The sequence below is a fragment of the Equus asinus genome, chromosome 6, assembly GCF_041296235.1.
Source record: "Equus asinus isolate D_3611 breed Donkey chromosome 6, EquAss-T2T_v2, whole genome shotgun sequence".
NCBI classification, from domain to species: Eukaryota; Metazoa; Chordata; class Mammalia; order Perissodactyla; family Equidae; genus Equus; species Equus asinus.
The window spans coordinates 87,785,444-87,804,285 of record NC_091795.1 but is presented as its reverse complement, the minus strand read 5'-3'; the positions used below and the strand labels follow the sequence as shown (position 1 = coordinate 87,804,285).

The 18,842-nt window shown below is 36.9% G+C and overlaps 1 long non-coding RNA gene across 10 annotated transcripts in view; it reads right to left on the bottom strand.

Moving 5' to 3' along the window:
* The window catches only part of LOC139045560 (uncharacterized), a 72,974-nt gene that overhangs the window by 41,249 nt on the left and 12,883 nt on the right, over positions 1 to 18,842 (bottom strand). For 2 of the 10 annotated variants that reach the window (XR_011504176.1, XR_011504182.1), the window contains 2 exons: positions 18,771 to 18,842; positions 9 to 16,969 (listed from right to left, as the gene is read on the bottom strand). The exons of 3 other annotated variants lie outside the window; for them this stretch is intronic. This is a non-coding gene — a long non-coding RNA (uncharacterized lncRNA). Of the gene's footprint in view, positions 1 to 8 lie in introns of those variants that run through there. 5 more of the 10 variants (XR_011504180.1, XR_011504185.1, XR_011504175.1 and 2 more) reach the window with 3 other exon arrangements.

The window sequence follows — 18,842 nt, the reverse complement described above, 5'->3', positions numbered from 1 at the left end:
AGGATTACAGATATAAGTGAGCAGCAAAATGTTTTCCATTTTTAATCATGGATGCCATGATTAGTTACAACAGTCATATAATTAGTAGCAATAACTGTATAATTTTAGTAGTAATAGTTGTACTGATAACAGTAGTGTTTTACTAGTGATAGTTGTAGTATTAGTAATAGGAAATAGTAGGAATGGTGAACAGTATTGATTTAGTGGCAGAGTTCTGGTCAGGAGTAGAAGCTGTGTCTTCTTTAGCCTTTGCTGAGTCCCTGCCTCAAAGACCTGCCTCTAAGTCCAATTCTTGAGGCCAGGTCTGCAAGAAACAAAAATAAAACTTAGCAAAATTAAGAGGAGAGGATTGGTTTATTTGTTTACGTAACTGAAGGGCATGGTCTGACTTCAGGCTGGTCGGATCTTGAGGATGAAATAATGCTGTTAGAACTCCACAGAGACCTTTCCTCTCTTGGTTTTACTTTCTCGTGGTTTGATTTATTCTCAGGCAGATCTTCATGATAAGGTGTGACAGATGACTGTTGGCATATCTAGTTTTATTTTGTCCTTTTAGCTAGCAATCCTAGAGGAACCGGGCATGCCTTTTACCCACGAAGCCAGCAAAATGCCATGGAAAACTGTTTGTTTGGGTGCTGGATCCAGCCATGAATCAGTCACTGTGGCCAGGAGTGGGATGGGGACGGGGACTCTGACCTGATGTGGGTCCCTCTCCAGGTCTGAAAGTGGGTTGGGGGGAGGATTATTCCCACCTAAATCTCACGGAGTTAAAATGGATGTGAGTTAGATCCTCAATAGCAAGAGACAAATATGAACAGCAAAGAAGCAGATGTTTACTACACACGACTTACAAGTTGGTGGTTGTTGGTTATAAGGCTAAGATGAGATGATAGATGCAAATTATTGAGTAAAGGAGCTGGCTAACAAGTAGTAAGCAATTAATAGTTATCCCCCTCACTCTTTTCCCCATTGCATCTTCCATTCTTATGTGGTATTTGGCCCCAATCCCACTTTTTAAAAAATTCTGTTTTTCCAGACATAAATTAGATGACTACTTGGCATTGATTTCAAATATCAGATAACAGTAGGTTGAAGTGTTCTTTTTCAATCCTAGATCTCTATGACTTAAGGTCTTATTGTTAATGGCTGACACATTGATCCATCTTCTGAGTTATATAGCCCTAAATCTCAAACTCATCTCCAGCTTCTCCTTTCCCAATTATACCTGTCCTTCTGTTAAACAGCTTTCTGGATTTTCCTGTTTCTATCCCTGCCCTCTATATTTTATGCATTCCTTCTACTTCTTCCCACAGATAACACCCAAGTGAAGGTCCTAATTTTTTTTTTAAATTGAGGTAAAATTCACATAAAATTAAATTAACCATTTTCAGATGTACAATTCAGTGGTATTTAGTACATTCACAATGTTTTACAACTGTCATCCTTATATACTTTAATTAATAAATAATTTTCATCACCCCCAAAAGGAAACTCCATACTCATTAAGCAGCCATTTCCCATTCCTTCTTCCCCCTAGCCTCAGGAAAGTACTAATCTGCCTTCTGTCTCTATGGGTTTGCTTATTCTAGACATTTCATATAAATGGACTCATACGACATGTATGTGAAAGAAGCCAGACTTTTGTGTCTGGCTTCTTTCACATAGCATAATGTTTTCAAGGCTCATCCATGTTGTAGCATGTATCAGTACTTCATTCCTTCTTATGGCTGAATTGTATGGCTGCCCCACATTTTGTTTATCCATTCGTCAGTTGATGGACCTTTGGAAGATTCTCATTTCTTTACCCTAACCCTGACTATAGCTAGAGTCTCCTGCTGGGCTGCTGCATTGCTCAACTACAGAAAGCAATGGTCACTTTCTATTCTGTATGACTAGTCTTCCCTGGAGTTGTAAACACAGGGACTATGCTCCTAACCGGAAGCCTTGTCATACTTTACCTGAAATGCATACTGATCACGTTGACCATCTATGCTCCTAAAGCCCATCTTTGGCCGTATCATCTTCTACTCCTTTGATGATCCTCTTTTACTTTTATGTTTATTATAGTAATAATAATATATAATAATAAATGCAATATATTAAATTCTAGATATGTGCCAGGCATTTTTTCTATACCCCTACACAAGTAATTCTCACAACAAATATATAAGATGTATATTCTTCTTCCCGTTCCATTAATGAGAAAACTGAGTCTTCACATATTAAGAACTTGTCTAAGGTGACACAGCAGGAAAGTGTTGGGACCAAGATAGGAACCCTGCCAATGGCAGACAGATTCTAAGGTGAACCCCAGTGATCCCCACCTCCTGCTGTTCATGCCTTTGTGTAATCCTGTCTCCATTTGTATTAACTGGAACTGCGACTTGCTTTTAATCAACAGAATATGGCGAGAGGTGGTGAGATGTCTCTTCCATGACTATCTTATATTGTGTTAGGTCTCTGCTTAGGAGACTGGAGCTGAAGACTGTCCTTGCTGGTTTGATGAAGTAATTGGTCACGTTGGAGAAGCACACATGACAAAGAACTTTAGCCAGCCTCTAGGACCTAAGGGTGACCTCTTTCTTCAAGTCAGCAAAAAGCAGGGACCCTTAGTCACATAGCCACGAAGAAATGAATTCTGCCAAAAACCTCAGTGGCCTTGGAATCAGGTTCTTCCTCAGTCAAGCCTCCATATGAGAATGCAGCCTAGTGGACACCTTGATTACAGCTTTATGGGACCCTGCAGAGGACCCAGCTAAGTCATGTCCAGACTCTAGACCCATGGAAACTTGAGATAATAAATGAGTATAGTTTTAAGCCACTAAGTTCATGGTACTTTATTATGTAGCAATAGAAAACTGACACAGATTTTGGTTCCTGGAAGTGGAGTGCTGCTTTAACAAATATGTAAAAATGCGGGAGGGCTTTGAAAGTGGATACTGGGCAGAGGCTGGAAGAATGTTGAGTATGATAGAAAAAGACAAAAGTGCTTCAAATAGACTCTTAGTAGAAATCTAGACTGGAGGACACTGCTGGTGATGATTCAGAAGAAAGTGAGGAACATGTACTTGGAAACTGGAGAAAGAAGAATACTTGTTACATAGTGGCAGAAAGCATAGCAAGACTGTCTCTTTTATTTATGTATAAGGAGAACTTGTAAGTGATGAACCTGGATAAATAGCTAGAGAGATTTACGACTCTTGCAACTTTATCTCGAACTATTAAGCTAGGTTTTCCACAGTGAGCTTCTCTCCATCTACCAGTGCAGTGTGTTTCAAACACATGCAAACCTTTCAATTTCTTGAATTCCATCTGCACATTCCTGCCTCTGCACTTTGGTAGAATGATTTTTTTAAATTTATTTTATCCTACTTAGAATGCTTGTCCCTCTCCCCACGTCTCCCCGTTCTTCAACGCCCAACTCAAATGTTCCCTCATTACCTGATTGCCTAGCCAGAGTTATTCTTTATCTCTTCGGTATATTTTGTTCCTCAGTAACTCTGCTGTGGACCAAAGTTCAGTGTTTACATGTTGATCATGCCTGTTAGATCATAACCTTATTTTGTGTGTGTGCCCTTTAAAAAATTTTTTTAACTGTTTTATTGAAATATAATTGAGATATATACATTTAAAGTGCACAACTTAAGTTTTGACATATGTATGCATATGTAAAATCAACACCATAATAAAGATAATGAACATCTCCATCACCTCCAGAAGTTTCCCTGTGCCCCTTTGTAATGGTATCCTCCACTCTCCCTATCCTTCCTTCCACAGGCAATCAATGAGTTAGTTTTTTGTCACCATAGATTAGTCTGAATTTTACATAATTTTATAAAAATGCAATAATACAGTATGTACTCAGTATTTCTCTGGCTTTCCTCCTTAGCGTGATTATTTTGAGATTCATCCATATTGCTTTGAGTACCAATAGCTTATTCCTTTTATTGCTCAGTAGTATTCCATTGTCTGGATATGCCACTGTTTGCTTATGCATTTAGCTGTTGAATGGATATTTGAGTTGTTTCTAGTTTTAGGCTACTACAAATAAAGCTGCTATGAATTTTCATGTGCAAGTCTTTGTATGGATGCATGCATTCATTTCTTTTGAGTGTATTCCTAGGAGTGGAATGTCTGGATCATATGGCATGTATCGGTTTAATGTTTAAGAAACTGTGAGACTGTTTTTTAAACTTATTGTTACCTTTTTACATTCCTACCATCAGTGTATGAGAACTCCATTTCCTCCATATCCTTGTCAGCACTTAATATGGTCAGCTTTTAATCTCAGCCGTTCTAATGGATGTGTAGTAGAATCTCATTGTGATTTTAATTTGCAATTCTCCAATAACTAATGAAGTTAAACAGCTTTTAATGTGCTTATTTTCCATACATATATCTTCTTTAGTAAAATGTCTATTCAAAGCTTTTGCTCATTTTTTAAGTTGGGCTGTTTGATTTATTATTATTAAATTTTGAAAGTTCTTTGTATATTCTGGGTACAAATAATTTATCAGATACATGCTTTGCAAATATTTTTTCCCAGTCAGTGGCTTGCTTATTAAGCTTATTAAGGGTGTTTTTTTTAAAAAGCAGAATTCTCTATTTTTTAATTTTTAAACTGTCCTTTATAGCCTTATGGCCACTGTCCAAAAGTTTGTTGCTTTATATATTAGTTTGGTCTTTTGGTTGTTTCAGGCAAGAAGGTGAATCCACCCTATGCTACTCCATCTTGGTCAGAAGCAGAAGTTCTCAGTCATAAACTTGCTGAGGGTAGAGAACAGGTCTTTTATTACGTAGTTCTCTCCCACATGTAGCAAATTATCTTCTATACGGTAAATGCCAAAAATAAATATTTGTGGAATAGTTGGAATTTGCTTAAAAAGTGAAAACTTAAATAAATCCCCTGTCTCAGCTGGGTTTTGTATCTATAGCAGCTTTCTCTGAAAGTGATGTGCAGTGAATTGAAAATTCAGCTTAGTTCAAAGCCCAGAGTAATCGGAATTTAGTTAACTGAGGCTTTGGTGATTACTCTCAAGGCAGATTTTTATAGCTACAGAGCATTTTATTTCTTCTTTTGTAATTAATGGAAAAATATTATTGTTTTACTGCATAAAAATCCATCACAAATTTAGCCTTCATGGAAGTTTGTATTACTGGTAATAAACAAATGGCTCTTAAATGTCTGAGTATTCTTTTTAATTTTCTTTTTTTGTTAGTTTTCTTTTTCTAATTTATTAACTCCAGTGTTGGAAATATAATAAGAGTTTTTAGCTTTTTAAAATTCATAAAGTTTCAATCACATTGACCTATTTGTTGAATTGAATTAGTTTGTTTTCATGTTTAAGATCCTGGAGAACATATTCTGTGTCAATCTTTTATTTTTGTTATTGGGATTGAAGACATTAACTCTGATTCTTAAACTCTGATTTATAATTTGTCACAATAGCATTTAAAGAGTAAGATTTTTGCTCTTTTAAATTTTGCAAAGTTTAAGCACTTTGAAATATTTATCCAATTCACTTTTACAGAGCTCTACTTTGTATTAATTTGTCATATGGCTGATGTTTAAGACCCTAGAGAGCGCATTCTAAACCCAATGCTTCCTCTTCTTTTTAAAGTGGGATTATGGTAGGAGATCTTACCTCTGATTGAATTTTATCTTTTATAATTTATTTCAGAGGAAATGAAGTGGAGAATAGGGTGGTCTTAAACACCATTGGGTAAATACCTGAAGTTCAAAAAACACTCATGTAATTAAATTGTGCTGGATAATGGAAACTAGCAAATTACTTGACATTTTCCTTGGCTTGTGAATTAATATTCGCTTGATGAATAGTACTTTAACTCTTACTCTGAGTCAAACATGGTATTAGATGTTGAGAGTTAACAAAGTGAAAAAAAGCTCCACCTTTGCCTTTTAAATCTCACAGTCTAATTTGGATGTGGTTAACTTGGAATCAAGGGTGGTTTTAGAGTTTTCTGTGAACTTCCTAAAGCTTTTAGGGGGTGGGTTCTAAGAGGCAGCGAAAACAGGAGAAACTTAACATCTTTTTTTACATCTAAAAGAAGACTTAACCCACCCTCCATCTCCCGAGGATTAAGAACTATTGATCTAGGGGTAAGACAAATATGCAAATAAAAAACTATGACACTATGTTACAGGTTTTTTAAGTGGTAGGTACAGGATTCCCCGTACATAAATCAAGAAGATACAACAATCATAAATATATATGCATCCAACATTGGAGCACCTAACATATAAAGCAAATATTAATAGAACTGAAAAAAATAGACAGCATTACAATAATATTGGGGACTTCAATACCCTACTTTCAACAATGTATCATCTAGACAGAAAATCAATAAGAAAACAGCAGACTTGAACAACACGGCAGACCAAAAGGACCTAATAGACATATAGGGAACATTCTATCCGATAGTAGCAGAATATACATTCTTCTCAAGAGCACATGGAATACTTTCCAGAAAAGGTTATATGTTAGGTCACATAACAAGTCTTAAATTTAAGAAGACAGAAATAATAGCATATACTTTTTCCAACCACAATTGTATGAAACTGGAAATCAATAACAGAGGGAAAACTGGAAAATTCACAAATATGTGGAGATTAAACAACATACTCCTGAACAACCAATGGGTCAAAGAAAAAATCAAAAGAAGCAGCAAAAACTAACTTGAGACAAACACAAATGGAAGCACAACATATAAAAACTTATGGGAAGGGCTGGCACGGTGGCACAGCAGTTAAGTTCACACGTTCTGCTTCGGCGGCCTAGGGTTTGTCGATTCAGATCCCGGGTGTGGACATGTCACTGCTTGTCAGGCCATGCTGTGGTAAGCATCCCACATATAAAGTAGACGAAGATGGGCACGGATGTTAGCTCTGGGCCAGTCTTCCTCAGCAAAAAGAGGAGGATTGGCAGCAGATGTTAGCTCAGTGCTAATCTTCCTCAAAAAAACAAAAACTTATGGAAAGCAGCAAAGGCAGCGTTCAAAGCAAAGTTTAGAATGATAAATGCCTACAGAATGTAGAAAGATCTCAAATAAACAGCCTAACCTTACACCTCAAGGAACTAGAAAAAGAATAAATTAAACCCAAAACTAAGAGAAGAAAGAAAATAATAAAGAGTAGAACAGAAATAAATGAATTAGAGACTAGGAAAATAATAGGAAAGATGCACAAAATGAGTTGACTTTTAAAAAGATTCGAATTAAAACCACAATGGGACATCACCGCACATCTCTTAGGATGGCTATTATGAAAAGGACAAGAGGGGGCTGGCCCTGTGGCGAGTGGTTAATTTCGTACGCTCTGCTTTGGCAGCCCAGGGTTTTGCCAGTTTGAATCCTGGGCACGGACATGGCACCGCTCATCAAGCCATGCTGAGGTGGTGTCCCACATGCCACAACTAGAGTATACAACTATGTATTGGGGGGCTTTGGGAAGAAAAATAAGAAAAAAAAAGAAGATTGGCAATGATTGTTAGATAGGTGCCAATCTCTAAAAAATAAAAAAAGATAAGAGATAACAGTTGTTGGCAAGGATATGAAGAAAAGAGAACCCTGGTACGCTGTTGTTAGGGATGTAAATTGGTATAACCGTTATCGAAATTAGTATGGAGATTTCTCAAAAAATTAAAAATAGAACTACCGTATCATCCAGTATCTCACTTCTGAGTATATATCCAAAAGAATAAAATCAAAATCTCAAAGAGATATCTTTATTCCAATGTTCATTGCAGCATTATTCATAATAACTATGATATATATTCAACCTAAGTGTCGGTGAAAGAATAGGTTTGAAAAATGTGGTATATATAGACAATGGAATATTATTCAGCCTTAAAAAAGAAAGGAATCTTGCCATTTGTGGCAACATAGATGGACCTGAGGGACACATGCTAAGTGAAATGTCAAACACAAAAAGACAATTACTGCATGATCTCACTTATATGTGGGATCTTAAAAAGTGGAATACGTAGAAGCAAACAGTAGAAAGGTGGTTGCCATGGGCCAGGGATGGTGGGGGAAATGGGAAGATGTCGGTGAAAGGATACCAAGTTTCAGTTATGCAGGAAGAATAAAATTCTAGGGATATATTGTATAATATGGTGACTATAGCTAATAATACCGTGTTGTATACCTAAAATTAGCTAAGAGAGTAAATGTTGTATTCTCACAAAAAATTTTTTTGAAAGATGACTATGTGATAGATAAGTTAATTAGCTTAATTATGGTAATCCTTTCACAATGTTTTTATATATCAAAACATTATGTTGTACTCTTTAAATATATACAATTTTTATTTGTCAATTATACCTCCATAAAGCTGGAAAAAACAAAAGGAAAGAAACAGACTGGAGAGGGAGACAGCAGACACCAGTTAATGGTAGAGACAAGGCTTAATGCAGTGTTACATACTCCAAAACACAATAACTTTAACCTCCACTCTCTACAAAGCAATGTGACAAAAAGAGGGAATACATTTCACTTGTATTCCAATAATATAAATAACTTGGAACTTCCAGAGTAGCAATTTACTTTAAATGTCTTGATTTTATTTTTATTTTTGGAAAAAAGTACAGATGTTACCTCTATGCGACAAGTGATGAATCCTCACAAAATCAACAGAGACAATTGTGTGACAAATGTTCATATAAAGTTAATGAAAGAGTTTTTGATCATTTTGGTGATCACTTAAGATGTCAGAATTGGTTATGAGCAAATAATCAAGCATAGAAATTAGACTTTGCATTCTCTTGCCCACATGTTCAGCAAAGTCAACTATAATCTGTGAAATTGAAAGATGGGACAAACATTGTTTGTATTACTAGAACAAAACTGGAAAATATACAGATGTTCATTCACAGGAATTGATTAAATAAGTTATAGTATTGTTATTTAATAAAATAATCCACGGTCATTAAAAGATGTTGTAAACCTATAAATGTCGACTATAAAAAGTTAAAAATGTATTAGGTGAAAAAAGCAAATCATAAAATATATGCAAAGGTGTTTATATTTTGGTATTTTATACAAAATGTCTGGACAATGGCTACCTCCAGTGGGACTGAGAGTGGGAGCAGGGAAAATAGACCATGTTTGTTGCATACTATTCTCTACTATTTGATTTTTTTATAACAAGCATGTATTGTTTTTGTAATAAAATTTTAAAAACTTCATTTTCCTCTAAAGGAAAAACTATGCAGGTTCCTTTGCCATTTTCTACATTCTAAGACAAAGTCCAGAAAGAAACTGAGAGATCTCTTCAATACTCTGCCCAAGTGTTTACAGATTTTGTTAGAGGCAGAAGCAATGTAAATATTTACCAGCTAAACTCTTATAGTCATATTATGAAGAAAAAGACTATTTTTTTGTATGACTCAGATTGAATTATCTGAGGCATAAAATACAAATGCAGGCCTTCTACATAACCCAGAGAGAAATGAAACAGTAGTGGGAAAGTATCTTTATTGTGATTTTGAAAGTGGTGTTATAATAGGAAGTCAGAGTATATTCTACAGGAGCAGTTTAATTTAGCTTCTTTAAAGTAGTGATAAAGTTCTCTAAGAAACTCTGGAGATACTTTTAAGTTTAAATCTCAGATAGAATTTTATTGACGTATTGGTGTAGACACAAGATTCATTCAAAATGAGAGAAAAGCTTTTCCTGTGTTTTATATGGTAATTAATTCTGCATATAATTACTGAAGCAGAGTTTGGGAATACCAACTTTCTTCAATTAAGAAGAATTGTTCTAAATTTGAGTCTGGCTGATCAACTAAAACTTTGTTTTGAAGGAAAATTTGACTCAGTGCACTTGATGTCTTTGTAGCATCTCCCATGATTCTCAGTTTACCACAATGCTGAAGGGCTGCAGCTATCTCAGATTTCGTATGGAACATATGGAGGTCCCTTCCAGGGATCAAATAAAATGTTCATAGTCAATGACTCTAGAAAATTATGATTGTTTGCCTTTTGATTAACTCATTAATTTATATTAATTGTGTTAAAAACTAAATCACATTGATTATTGGCTGCAATTATTTCTCTTTTTTCTTGAGATTAGTCTAAGTTTCAGATATGAAGAAAGCATAAATTGATTCTGCAGGTTACCCATCATCTCCTACTACTACCACATGGCAGGGTCTCTGGAAGCAGGGAGAAGAGTGTAACAGTGAACATTTATTTAGTCCTTATTAAGAATTTGCTGTATGTTAAGTGATTTATGTTTATTTTCTCATTAAATCTCTATGACAAACCTATGAGATGTTATTATTCTCAATGTACATTGTCATAGAAGCTATTCCTTGCTTCTGAGTGGCAGCCCACAACTGGAACTTAAAGGATAAGTGTTGAAAGAGTGAATTAATTTTCCTAATAGTCTTGTGAGTCAAATAGAAGAATCATAACTATTTTCGTCGGATAAGTAAGGGAGGAAACTATAGTTAAATGACCTGCTCACATGGATCTAGCTAATGATAGGGATGGAAATCAAGATCAGAGCTCCATTTTCTGAGGTCTGACTCCTACTAATATAACACTTCATTTATTCTCTTTATCAATCTTTTACTTATTCATCCACATTTATTGTGAGCCTTCTATGTGTCAGGCATGGTGCCAAAAGCTGAAGATATTTGAAGGTTACAATGACGAAACATCCCCTCTTGGTAGCAGCCACTCATGCCGGATTTATGGCAGAGAAACTTAGGGCTTGTAAGTATTCCATGTGCTCCCCTGCATCCTCAGCTTCCCTCATAGTTAGATAAGAGCTTCGTGACTAGTTTTGGCCAATACACAGAGAATGGAAGCTATGTGTGTCATTTCCAAGCCAAGGCAATTAAAAGGTTATGCATTTCCTCCAACTTGATCTTCACACATAACAATGTCCATATTCATGTATTGAAATGATATATCACAGGATGGAGGAGCCTCTTCACTGACACATAGTGGACTTCTGTGAGTGAACTCTAACCCACAAGATTTAAGAATTTATTTGTTACCACAGTACAACCTAGATTATCTGACTAAACAAATATATTTTAAAATTTTCTACCATTTCCCTGAAAATATCTCTCCCTTATTGATGTACTTGTAGACGATGCCAGGGAATGAATGTGTCAGTGGACATAATTTCCTGTCCACTATTTTTTCAAAGTGATGCTTTATTTGTAGGTTTCCTCCTAATTAGAAGGAACTAAAATATTAGATAAAAATAACACAACACCAAAAAGATTTGAGAGTAGTTAAAAAGAAGATAGGATGTATTAAGTACAGAAATTATAGAAACAAAATGTAATAGAACAAACAACAAAAATAAAAAACAGTCTCTAAAAGACAAATAATAATAAGCAGGCAAAACTGGCAAGATTGGTCATGTATATCAAAGTGCAAATGCAGAAGATTAGGAGTGAAAAGGAGAATATAACCTTAGATAGAGCAGAGATTTATTTCTGAAAGAATTGGAGATTACTGTTAACAACTTCATGCCCTTACATTTCAAATCATAGCGACGCAGAAATTTTCTAGAAAACTATAACTTAAAACTAATCCAAGGAAAAGTCGAAAACCTGGATAAGCCTGTGTACACATTAAGCAAGTTGAATCCATTATTAAAAATAATATCCATACAAAAGTCTCTAAATCCAGATGAGAGAATTATACCAAACATTCAGAGAACACAAAATACTTAGCTTGTCTTGTACAATTGCTGCAGAGAATAGGATAGAAGGAATGCTTCTATCTTATTTAATGAGCTGATAGCATCTTGTTTCATTCAGGTGAGAGATTAAGGAGTAGTGAATAAGGAGGTGGCAGTGGGAATGCAGAGAGGTGAATATATTCTGCCTATATTTAAGAGATATAATCAATGGTATATGGAGAATGGTTGGCGTTGTAGAGTGTGAGGTGAAGGTTAGTGTTCAGGGAGATTATTCAGAAGTGCTCTTGGAATAAATATCTGTGGGGAAAGGGAAGGAAGCAGGACTGGGGAGAGGGGGAAATCGGGCTGCAATGAAGACATAAGAAAGCATTTGTTGGAGAGCTCTGAAACTGGGTGGCCCTTTAGAGTTGCCTTGAGTTGGGCTTTTAAACTCCTCTGTGGACTTATCATTTGGAACAGGCACTTGGATCTGGTGGCTCTCTTGGGATGAGGGAAAACCCAGAGAGGGGTGATGGCTGAAAGCTCTCAGCCATCAGCATTTCCAGCAGCTGGGGAAATATATGCGTGTATATGGGCAATCTGAACAGTACAGCAGAATGTCTACTACAATTTGACATTGGGAGTAAGGGAGAGGGAGGAGTGAAATGTGGCACTAGAGTTTCTGGTGGAGGCATTTTAGTGGATGTTGGTTCTATCCAGAGAGATAGGGAGTATGGATTAAATAGTTTAGTTAGGTGAGAAGAGGATAGCTCAGTTTAGGTCACGCAGAGTTTGATTCATACAGATGGAGATTTCCATTGGCAACTGAATATTTTGTTTGATATTTGCATAGATTTGCAGTGTGTACGTGTATGTGTGCATACGTGTATTTGTGAGTATAATTTAGATCGGGGCAACTGCTGACATATAGAATGCTTTTGTATAAATTAGAAAAAGGCACCCTCTCTAAGCAAACACTGGCCTTGGGGTATTCAGCCTGGCAAGCAGAGCACAGACTGGATTTCTGACTCCACTCTCTTTTTCAACTTAGCATGTTAGGGCAGTGCACAACCTGCACAACCTTACTGAGTGGTCCTGAATTAAATAACAAGTGAATCTTGGGAGTGAAAGAGATTGCCTAAAACGAGTAGTTAGAATGAGAAGAGTGTCTTCTGAAAAATGACTTAGGACAACCAATATTTGAGAGGTGGGAAAAGGAGGTGGTGCCCACAAAAAGATTTAGAAAGTCCAGTCAGGGAGATTGCGGGAAACAGTGTTATTACTGAAACAAAGAAAAGCTAATCTTCTAGAAAGAGTTTTGAACAGAGACAAAAGCCACAGAAAACGCAAGTAAAGTGAGATGAAAAAAATTTCCATTGAATTGATCAGCATTATACTAATAGAGACTAATTAAATATGTTAGCAGTAAAACCTTTTTGATCACCACTTATTACTTGTGGATTAAGAATCCCTTTAGGGTCTTAAGAGGCTAATCTCAGAGTCATCAATATGAATACCATTTCTCAGGCACTGCTATGTTGAAATGTAGAGTCTAATAAGATATATTAACATAGACTATGCAAATATTGAATGATTGAGTCTGAATAACATCTACCGTTTTTTTCTGGCTTCCTCTGTGTACTAGACACTCTACACATTACCTTATTTCAACTTCACAACAACCTTACGAGGTAGATATCAATTTTATATCAATTTTACGGATGAGCAAATTGAGATTCAGACTTGGATTACTTGTTCAAGGATAAATAGTGATAAGTGAGTGACTTGAAGTTTTGTCCCAGGTCTGATGATTCCATAGCTCATGTCTTTCCCTCTGTCCTTGTTTCTACAAAATCTTAAGGTTCTATTAAAAGCACTACTTGCTCTCTAGTATTCAACTTCTGAGTATCAAGCAGAAACCAGCCAACAAGTACAGGATTTTTTGAGGAATTATATGGCCTCCTGCTGTGGTGGCCTGGAGTGACCCCTGGTAGATGGACGCCACATTCTCCATCAATCCAAACTCAATATAAACAAAACTGGGGCTTGTTTTACAACATAGACCCTGCCACATAGTCTAAGTGGTGGTGTATATTTTTGCAACTGCAATGATTGTTGTCCTTAAACCAAGGATGTTATTGGTCTGTAAATCAAAGGTTGGACATTAAATTACTGCTCTACTGAGTTATAAGTCAAGAAGAGCAGACATAACTGTAAAAAGTTGTAAATTTTCCACTACTACCAGATTCTCCCTGAACACTGAACCGTAACTTTCCTCTCTACTCCAGAAACAAGTCCTAAATTTGCTATATACGGGGAGAGCATTTAAGTCCCTGGATCCTGTTATCCTGAAAGAAGGTTCTAGCCTTGACTTGACACTTGATTACATGAACAGATAAATTCTCTTTTATTGCCTAAGCTAATTCAAAATAGACATTTGACAAAATAACAACACTCTTATTACTCTTCTCCAACATAGTGTTGGAAGCCCTACCCAGAGAAATCAGCAAGAAAAAGAAATAAAAGCCATCCAAATCAGAAAGGAAGAATTCAAATTTTCTCTGTTTGAAGATGATATTATCTTATATAGGAAATCCTAAAGACTCCAAAACAAACCTGTTAGAACTAATCAACAAATGTACCAAAGTTTCAGGATACAAAATCAACATAAAAAAAATCAGTTGCATTTCTATACATTACCAACAAAATATCTGAAAAAGAAATAAAGAAAACAGTCCTATTTACAATAGCATAAAAAATAAAATATTTAGGAATAAATTTAACCAGGGGTATGAAAGTCTGTATACTGAAAATTACAAGACTTTGATAAAGAAATTGAACAAGACACAAATAAACGGAAAGATGATCCATGTTAATGGATCAGAAAAATTAATATTGTTAAAATGTCCAACTACCCAAAACCATCTATAAATTCAATTCCATCCCTATCAAAATTACAATGACATTTTCCCAGAAATAGAAAACACAATCCTAAGATTTGTATGGAACCACAAAAAAACGTGAAAAGCCAAAGCAATCTTGAGCAAGGAGGAATCTTGAGAAAGAACAAAGGTGGAGGAGTCACGCTTCCTGTTCTCGAACTGTATTACAAAGCTATGGTAATCAAAGCAGTATGGTACAGGCATAAAACCAGATACGTGCACCAATGGAATGGAATAGAGAACACAGAAAGTAACCCTTGCATATACAGTCAGCTAATATTTGACAAAGGAGTCAAGGGACTCAATGGGGAAAGGATAGTATCTTCAATAAATGGTATTGGGAAAACTGGATAATCGCATGCAAAAGAACGAAATTGGGCCCCTATCTTATACCACTCACAAAAAGTAACTCGAAATGTATTAAAGACTAAACATAAGACCGGAAACTGTAAACATCCTAGAAAAAAACATAGGAAAAAAGCTCCTTGACATTCATCTCGGCAATGATTTTTTTGGATATGGTACCAAAAGTACAAGCAACAAGAGCAAAAATAAATAAACGGGACTACATCAAATTAAAAACCTTCTGAACAGGGGCCAGCCTGGTGGTGCAGCTGTTGAGTGCTCATGCTCTGCTTTGTTGGCCCAGGGTTTGCTGGTTAGGATCCTGGGTGCAGACATGGCACCTCTTGGCCAGCCATCCTGTGGTAGGCGTCCCACATATAAAGTAGAGAAAGATGGTCACGGATGTTAGCTCAAGGCCAGTCTTCCTCAGCAAAAAGAGGAGGATTGGCAGCAGATGTTAGCTCAGGGCTAATCTTCCCCCCCCAAAAAACAAAACAAAATCCCTCTGAACAGCAAAAGACACAATAAAAAAATGAAAAGGCAATCTGTGGAATGGGAAAAAATATTTGCAAACCATCTATCTGATAAAGGGTTAGTATTTAAAATATATAAGGATTTCATACAACTCCATAGCAACAAAACCAAACAATCTAATTTAAAAATGGGGAAAGGATTTGAATAGACATTTTCCAAAGAAGATGTACAAATAGCCAACAGGTTCGTGAAAAGATTCTCAAGATCACTAATGTTATCATTAGTGGAAATGCAAATCCAAACCACAATGAGCTATCACCCCACACCTGTTAGAATAACAATTATCACAAAGAGGCAACAAGTGTACGCGAGGCTGTGGGGAGAAGGCAACACTTGTGCATTGTTGATGGGAATGTAAATTGGTGCAGCCATTATGGAGTACAGAGGTTCCTCAAAAAATTAAAAGTAGAAGTACCATATGATCCAGCAATCCCACTTCTGGGTATATATCTGAAAGAAATAACTATCTCAAAGAGATTATCTGCGCCCCCATTTTCATTGCAGCATTATTCATAATAGCCAAGACCTGGAGACAACCTAAGTGTCCACTGACAGATGAATGGAAAACTAAAATGCGCTATGTATATATGACTTGATAGCATTTATATCAAATTTGACCTTCATTTATGTTTTCCCTTTCTTGATCTTTGCAGCTCATGTTTTATGTCTTTCTGTTTTATCATTATCTATTCCTCACTTTTGTGTATTTTGCTTTGTGCATTTGTTAAACAGCGGCAATTGTTTCGTTAGGCTTTCTCTTTTTTAAATCTATGACTATGGCTCAGTGTGTTTACTTGCAGGAAACAGAACTTACACTAGATGGTTAAAGCCAAAGGAGTTTATTAAGGGATATCTGGTAGCTCATGAAATCTCCTGGAGAGCTAGGGAACCAGGCTTGGGTACTGCACAACCAGGAGAGTGCCCAACCACACTCTGGCAATGTTCTAGCAGGAACCGATTGCTGCTATCTCCCTTGCTCAGTGCCTAAGACACTGGGGACCATACACTAGAAACTGCCCCAGCGTCACAGAACCACAGCCTCACTCCCTGTGCTTGACACAAGATCAGCTTCTCCGTATGTGGATCCCATTATTTCCTTCCTTCTAGAAATCACAGGTGGGTGATTTTGCTTAGTGGATCTTTGTCATAGGCAGAACTCTAGCTACAGAGGAGTCTGAGAAATGATACTTTGTGTTTCTCAGCCAGCTAGAAAGGCTGGAAGAGAGTGGAGTGGACATTGAATTAGCCAATCTACAGTACCACCACATTACAATGCAATGTTTGATCACGATTTTCATTTTCTCTGTAGCTATGTTTTTCTGATGAGTGTTCCTTATATGCCATGTGTTTTCTCTGTTCCATTCTTTTGTTGTTGTTGTTTGTTCCTTTCTTCTAGTTTCCATATAGTGCTTATGCTATAAGGTACCTTTTTGATGATTTATCTTAAGCAGTTGACTTTTTCCTGCACCAGCCGTTTGCAGGACCTGGTTGTGGTGAAGGAACAGAGAAATTCTCAAGGTTAGCAGGAGTTTCCTTATGGTCCAGTGTTGTGTTTGTGAGTTCTTTTAGCCTTTATTTCTTTCTGCAGAAGAGAGACAGGCATATGCAGGACTGTTCAAAATGTAAAGCTCCTCTGCTTCCCTGTGCTCCTTGAGCGATTTCTCTTTCAGTTCTGCCCCTAGGGTTTCTTGATCAAACAGCCTCTGAGGGAGCTCCCATTGCTGGATGTGTGTCCAGGGACCTGGGTATGCGCCTCAGCGTGTCCCTTCCTTGGGACGTGCTTGTCCCCTCCCTGACAAGTGCACTCTGATTGCTTTTTCTGAGATACTCAGCCATGGGTTTCACCTTTCTGCTTTCTCCCACAGTCCTGACCAATATGGCAATGCATTTGGCACCCTTTGACCTGTTTTGTGGTTGCAGCTGTCCGCTAGTTCCCTTAAACATGCGGTTTACAGCTTTTTTTTCATCCTCCTTGTTGGTATTACATGATTTATGACAGGGGAGGGAAAAGCCTCATTTCACACTAACATTTTTATAATCTACTCCCTTCTTGAAACTTTCTTCACTCTCCTCCATTTCCCCCTCTGTTACTGGTTGCTTCTTAGTTACTTTTGCTAGATTTTCTTCCTTTTTTCAACTTCAAACTGTCAGAATAGTACTGGATTCAGTCCTTAGAACTTCTTTTCTCCATCTGTGCTCATATCCAGTGCCCCGACTCAATATTTGGTAGTGACTCCCAAATTTGCATTTGCATCTGCATTCCTAACCTCTTTACTGAGCCCCAAATTTGTATGCCCACCTGCCTACTTATCATCGTCACGGGGGTATCTACTAGGCATCTCAAATTTGTCACGTCTAAAACTGAACTCCTTTTAAATTTCCCCCTCAAACTTAAAGCACCACCACTTTTATCTAGTAGCTCAGAACAAACCCTGGAATTATCCTTAATTCTTCTCTCTGTTTCTCCCACTCCATATCAATGCTAATAACAAATTCTGTCAGGACCATCTTCAACAATACATCTGGAATCCTACCTCTTCTCACTATTTCCACACATAGCCCTAGTCCAATCTGCCACAATTTCTCCCTTGACTACTATAATAAACTCCAAATAGAGTTTCCTCTATCCGTTATGCTCTGCAAGTCTATTTTCCATAAGCAACGAAAGTAATCCATTAACATATGTCATGTCAAATCATATGATTTTGTTGTTGTTATTCCAATGGCCTCCCGTGACACTTAAAAAATAAATGCAAGCCACTGGTCTAGAAGGTGTCTCATGATCCGGCATCTATCTCATTGACTATTCTCCTGCTACCCTCTACCCTGACCCTTCTGCTCCAGCCACACTGGCCTCTTTGCTGATCCTCATGGAACCAGGTATGCTCCTGCCTCAGGCCCTTTGCACCTGCCATTCCTTCAGTCTGGAACACTCCTTCCCAACATTTGCATGGCTGTCTCTCTTACTTCATTCAAGATCAAATTTCTCCTTCTCATAGGTGCCTTGCCTGTCTATCTTATACAAATTTGCCTCTCTAATCAAACTCTATCCCCTTACCTTTATTGTTTCATAGCATGTATCACTACTTGATATAATAATTTACATTCATGTGTTTCTTGTGTGCTTTACCATCACTAATGTGGACTCTAAGAGAACAAGAACTTTGTCTGTCTTGGTCTCTGATATGCCACTCTCATCCAGTGCCTGACACATAGCAGGCTTTCAGTACAAGTATATTGAATCAATAAATGAATAAATAAATATGTAGGCCTCGTGTTTCTTACCTATGAACTCAGATGGTAAACTATTGTGCAGATCTCTGATTCTTTGTTTCTTTATGGTAAGGAGTTGACCAC